Raw genomic sequence first — 6423 nt, forward strand, 5'->3', positions numbered from 1 at the left:
TATAACTTTTAGAGAACTATCATGATGTAACTAGGAAAAACTGATATTTTATATAATTTATTATCTTTCTCAACAGTATTGATGGAAGAAAAAACTAGAAACAACTTAAATTACAATAAATTTGGGAAGAGTTAAAGAAATTATGATGCATTGATACAATGGAATATTATGAAGCCATGTAAAATTGAACACATAGAGTGATGTCAGCAAAATGGTGGACTGGGAAGCTCTGAGTTCTCCCATGGAATCATAAGGAAAGAACCAGAAACTAGCTGAAATAGGACCTCTGGAAAACAGTCAAAGATCTATAGCAACAAAGTAAACACCCAGTTAGGAAAAGCCAGATTCCAAGTTGTAGGAAACTTCATCATGTTTTACTCACCCTTGTGCCTCTCCCTGCCTGGCACAGGATAGGCTTGGTGTGTAAGAGGTATCAGCCCAGCTGCCAGTTACCTCACTCAAACCAGAGAGATCATAGAAGATCTTATTTGCAATGTTCTAACATATTTGGGGCCTGCCTGAAAGACTAGTGTCTTTGTTTCACCTAACTCTAAGCTTTAACTGAAAAGCAGCTCATATGACTCATTACAGCTGAAGGGGGACTATAGATGCACAGATACCAGGGTCAAGAGATTAAGGGTGGAGACATGGAATAGACCCTCAAAGCTCTGAGGAGAATTTAGGGTGCTCAAAAAGCAGCCACCTTCCAGAGAATTAAAAAAAGCCACACACAGAAATAGAAGTAGAATGATGTACACTTGAAATTTATACAATGTTATAAACCAATGTTACCACAACAAAAAAAGACCAAAAAAAGCAACACAAGAGAGGGAGAAAATTACTGAATAGACCTTCAGCTTTCATGTTAGGATGATCCGAAGACTAGGAGCAAGTCAAGCTAATAAGTGAAGCATTGTCAGGACGTAGAAAAAAATCTGCAGTGAGTGGGTTACATAACTGTTTTCTCAAATGCTCACTTAAACACACACACAGAGGAGTGACTTCTGCAACATAGCAGAGTGATCTGTTCCTTTTACCTATTCCTCTTTGAACTACAACTAAATGGACATTTATCGACCAATATAGGATACCCACAAAGTACAACAGGATGCCTGAGAGACCCACATAGCTATACATCTGAATGTGTATGGACCTGGCCCCCAGGGAAGTAGTGGAGACAGGTGAGCACTCCCCTACCCTTCCCAGGCATTCCTGTGCACACATGCAAATGCTTTCCCAGCTGGTGGGAGAGCACACTGTGCCATTGTGGTCCCATCGTGTGACCCAGGCTCAGACTCCACAAAGAAGCCCCACCCATCAAGCACAGTGTCTGGTGCAACCATAAGAAGAGGTGGTGGCAGATGTGCATGCACATGTGAATGCTCTCCCAGCCAGTGAGAGCCCCCACAGTACTGCTGCAGCCCCACAAGTGGGAATATGCCTTAGCACAACTGTAAGGAGAGGCGGCGGCAACACTGAACCTGTGCACAAATGTTTTCCCAGCCAATGAGAGTGCACAGTGTCCCACCAGAACTTCCAGCAGATGGGGTGGGATCAGAAACACAGCTCCTGCTTCCCCTCAGAGGTAGCAGGTGGAATATAAGACCTGATACCACCACAAATGTGTCAACAAAGGATTAGTTCATCAAATACCATGGGAAATTACAGCAGCAATTCAGAGCAGAAGGAAAATGACAAGTCTACAGAAACCAACCCTGAAGTTAAAGAAATTTACAATCTAAATGACAGAGAATTTAAAATAGCTGGCATAAAGGAACTCAATGAATTACAGGAATACTCAGAAAGATAGTTCAATGAGCTCAGGAATAAAATTAATGAGAAGAAGGAATACTTCACCAAAGAGATTGAATCCATAAAAATAAACAGAATTTCTGGATATGAAGAACATGATTAATGAGATAAGAAATAATCTAGAATGCTTAAAAAATAGATCTAGCATCATGGCGGAGTGAGTTTCCCGTGAACTCTTCCCCCGATAAGATACAACAAAAGGAACAGTCACAGACCAACAACGGAATCCCAGACAGTGAAAAGCTAGAGCGGAGGGATCCACACTGCCGCACATCTGAGAGCAGAAAGTGCTGGGCCCCCGGAGGAAGTGGGGAGAGGTAAGGAGAACTCCTCTCCCTCCCCATCAGATCAGCGATCCCAGTCCCTGTGGCTCCCAGAGAGGGAGGAGGGGCGTCCCTCGGGGGAGAAACCATGGCTCTTCGGACTCTCTCAGCCAGTGGGAAACTCCCACACAGAGGACTCAGAGGAGCCACAGGGCTACCATCAACATCTGAGCACCCCAGAGAGCAGATAAAGAGGGGCAAACGATAAGCCTCCCCCGTCAGGGACCCAGAGGGCAAAAGAGAGAGCTCCCCCCTCCCCGCAAACCGGACTCTGCAGCTCAACCGACCAGACAAGACCTAGTGATCCTCGGCAGACCAGACCAAGTGATCCGCGACACACCAGACCAAGCGATCCGTGGCAGACCTGATCAAACGACGGGACCCGTGGATCGCAGTGGGGAAAAAAAAAACAAAACTGCGGATCACAGCAGAAAAACTGGGGCAGAGCGCAGGGGCCTTAGACTACACAGCCCTTTACCACCAGACAGTGGCAGCAGGTGGAAATTGCAACCAGAGATTTCCAGGATGAGGAAAAACAAAACCAACACAGGAACCACAATGCAAAAATATATGAAATCACCAGACCAGAAACAAAATGACAAGCAACCAGAAATCAACCCCAAAGACACAGAAATCCATAAACTAAATGACAGAGATTTCAAAATAGCTATCATAAAAACACTCAACGAAATACGAGATAACACAGACAAACAATTCAATGAGATTAGGAGTTTCTTCACAAAAGAGATTGAAATCATAAAGAAAAACCAATCAGCGCTGATGGAGATGAAGAACACAATGGAGGAGATAAAGGAGAATCTGGAATCTCTAAAGAACAGAGCTGACAATATGGAGGAAAGAATTAGCATTATAGAGGATAGGAATACAGATATGCTCCAGATGGAAGAGGAGGAAGAACTAAGACTAAAAAGAAATGAAGAAAGACTCCGAGAAATATCTGACTCTATTAGAAAATGTAACATAAGAATTATAGGTATTCCTGAGGGAGAGGAGAGGGGAAGAGGAACAGAGAGCCTATTCAAGGAAATAATAGCTGAGAATTTCCTAAATCTGGGGAAGGAGCAGAAAATACCAGTAAGTGAAGCCAACAGGACACCTATATATATTAACAGACAAAGGCCTTCACCACGACACCTAGTGGTAAGGCTAGACAGGGTCAATGACAGAGAAACAATATTAAGGGCAGCTAGATAAAAACAAAAAATAATGAACAAAGGAACTCCCATCAGGTTCTCAGGGGATTTCTCAACAGAAACTTTACAGACTAGAAGAGACTGGAATGATATATTCAAAATACTGAAAGATAAAATCTTTCAGCCAAGAATACTCTATCCAGCAAAAATATCCTTCAAATATGATGGAGAAATAGTAACTCTCCCAGATAAACAAAAGCTAAGGGAGTTCATGGCCACAAGACGCCCACTACAAGAAATACTCAAGAAGGCCCTAGGGCTGAAAAAAAGAAGAGAAAGGGAACACAAAGCTTGGAGGAAGGAGAAAAGTAGGTAGACAAACTCAGAAAAATAGTAGATCTTTACTGGAATAGGTTAGTAACCACTTAAATACTAAATTCAAAGATCAAAGGAAGAAATTCACCAAAAATAAATTTAACCTCATCACTGTAAACACACAGCCACAACACAAAATAGAATAAGGTATAACCAGAAAAACTTAGAAGGGGAAGAGGAAAGCGACTGAATTGATTTAGTATAAGGAAATAGGAGGCCATCAGATAATGGACTATCTCATACACAAGATTTTTTGCTCAAACCTCAAGGTAACCACTAAACAAATAATCAAAACAAAACTACATATAATAAACAAAAAGAAAACTAGAAGAGTCATAAGACAGAACAACCAAACTGAATTGGCAGTCCAAAACAAATGGGACAAGAAACAAAGGAAATGCAAAAGAACCAGAAAATAAGTGACAAAACAGCAACATTAAGCCCTCATATATCAATAATTACCCTAAATGTAAATGGATTGAACTCTCCAATCAAAAGATACAGAGTGGCAGGATGGATTAAAAAGCAAGACCCAACAATATGCTGCCTTCAGGAAACACATCATAGCACTAAAGACAAGCACAGGCTCAGAGTGAAAGGATGGAAGTCAATACTCCAAGCTAATGGAAAACAAAAGAAAGCAGGTGTTGCCATACTCATATCAGACAAAGTAGACTTCAAGATAAAACAGGTTAAGAAAGACAAAGAAGGGAAATATATAATGATAAAAGGGACACTCCATCAAGAAGACATATCACTTATAAATATATATGCACCCAACATAGGGGCACCAATGTACATAAAGCAACTATTAACAAACCTAAAGGAGACATCAACAACAGCACAATAATAGTAGGGGATCTTAACACCCCACTTACAGCAATGGATAGATCATCCAGACAAAAAGTCAATAAAGAAATATTAGACTTAAATGAAAAACTGGATGAGATGGATTTAGTAGACATATACAGAGCACTCCATCCAAAAACAGCTGACTACACATTCTTCTCAAGCGTGCATGGAACATTCTCTAGGATAGACCATATGTTGGGAAACAAAGCAAGCCTCAATAAATTTAAGAAGATTGAAATCATAACAAGCATCTTTTCAGACCATAAGGCTATGAAACTGGAAATGAATCATGAAAAAAAAACTGGGAAAGTGACAAAAATGTGGAGATTAAACAACATGCTACTGAACAACCAATGGATCATTGATGAAATTAAAGGAGAAATCAAAAACTATCTGGAAACAAACGAAAATGATAATATGCCATATCAAACCATATGGGATGCAGCAAAAGCGGTCCTGAGAGGGAAACTCATAGTGATACAAGCCCACCTTAACAAACAAGAAAAAGCCCAAATAGGCAACCTTAAATTACACCTAACAGAACTAGAAAAAGAAGAACAAACAAAGCCCAAAGCCAGCAGAAGGAGAGAAATAATAAAAATCAGAGCAGAAATAAATGAAATTGAGACCAAAAAAACAGTAGAAAGGATTAATGAAACAAAGAGTTTGTTCTTCGAGAAGATAAACAAAATCGACAAACCCTTAGCCAGGCTTACTAAGAAAAAAAGAGAAAAGGCTCAAGTAAATAAAATTAGAAATGAAAGAGGAGAAATTACAACAGATACCATGGAAATACAGAGGATTATAAGAGAATACTATGAGAAATCATATGCCAACAAATTGGACGATCTAGAAGAAATGGATAAATTCTTAGACTTATACAACCTCCCAAAATTGAACCAAGAAGAAATGGAGAATCTGAATAGACCAATAACAAGTAAAGAGATTGAAATAGTAATCAAAAACCTCCCAAAAAATAAAAGTCCAGGACCAGATGGCTTCTCCAGTGAATTTTACCAAACATTCAAAGAAGATTCAATACCCATCCTTCTCAAACTATTCCAAAAAATAGAGGAAGATGGAACACTTCCTAAATCATTCTACGAGGCCAACATCACCCTGATACCAAAACCAGGTAAAGACAATACAAAGAAAGAAAATTACAGGCCAATATCGCTGATGAACATTGATGCAAAAATCCTCAACAAAATATTGGCAAACCGAATACAACAATACATTAAGAAGATCATACACCATGATCAAGTGGGATTTATACCAGGGATACAGGGATGGTTCAACATCCGCAAATCAATCAACATGATACATCACATCAACAAAACAAAGAATAAAAACCACATGATCATCTCAATAGACGCAGAGAAGGCATTTGACAAGATACAACATCCATTTATGATAAAAACTCTCAATAAAATGGGAATAGAAGGAAAGTACCTCAACATAATAAAGGCCATATATGACAAACCCACAGCCAACATCATACTCAACGGGGAAAGACTGAAAGCCATTCCTCTGAGAACAGGAACGAGGCAGGGCTGCCCACTCTCACCACTCCTGTTCAACATAGTACTGGAGGTTTTGGCCAGAGCAATTAGGCAAGAAAAAGGAATAAAAGGAATCCAAATAGGTAACGAAGAAGTGAAACTCTCACTATTTGCAGATGACATGATTGTATATATAGAAAACCCTAAAGAATCTGTTGGAAAACTATTAGAAACAATCAACAACTACAGCAAAGTTGCAGGGTACAAAATCAATCTACAAAAATCAGTTGCATTTCTATATGCTAATAATTGACTAACAGAAAGAGAGCTCAAAAAGATAATACCATTTACAATTGCATCAAAAAGAATAAAATACCTAGGAATAAATCTTACCAAGGAGGTGAA

This window comes from Diceros bicornis, chromosome 36, assembly GCF_020826845.1.
Source record: "Diceros bicornis minor isolate mBicDic1 chromosome 36, mDicBic1.mat.cur, whole genome shotgun sequence".
Lineage (NCBI taxonomy): Eukaryota > Metazoa > Chordata > Mammalia > Perissodactyla > Rhinocerotidae > Diceros > Diceros bicornis.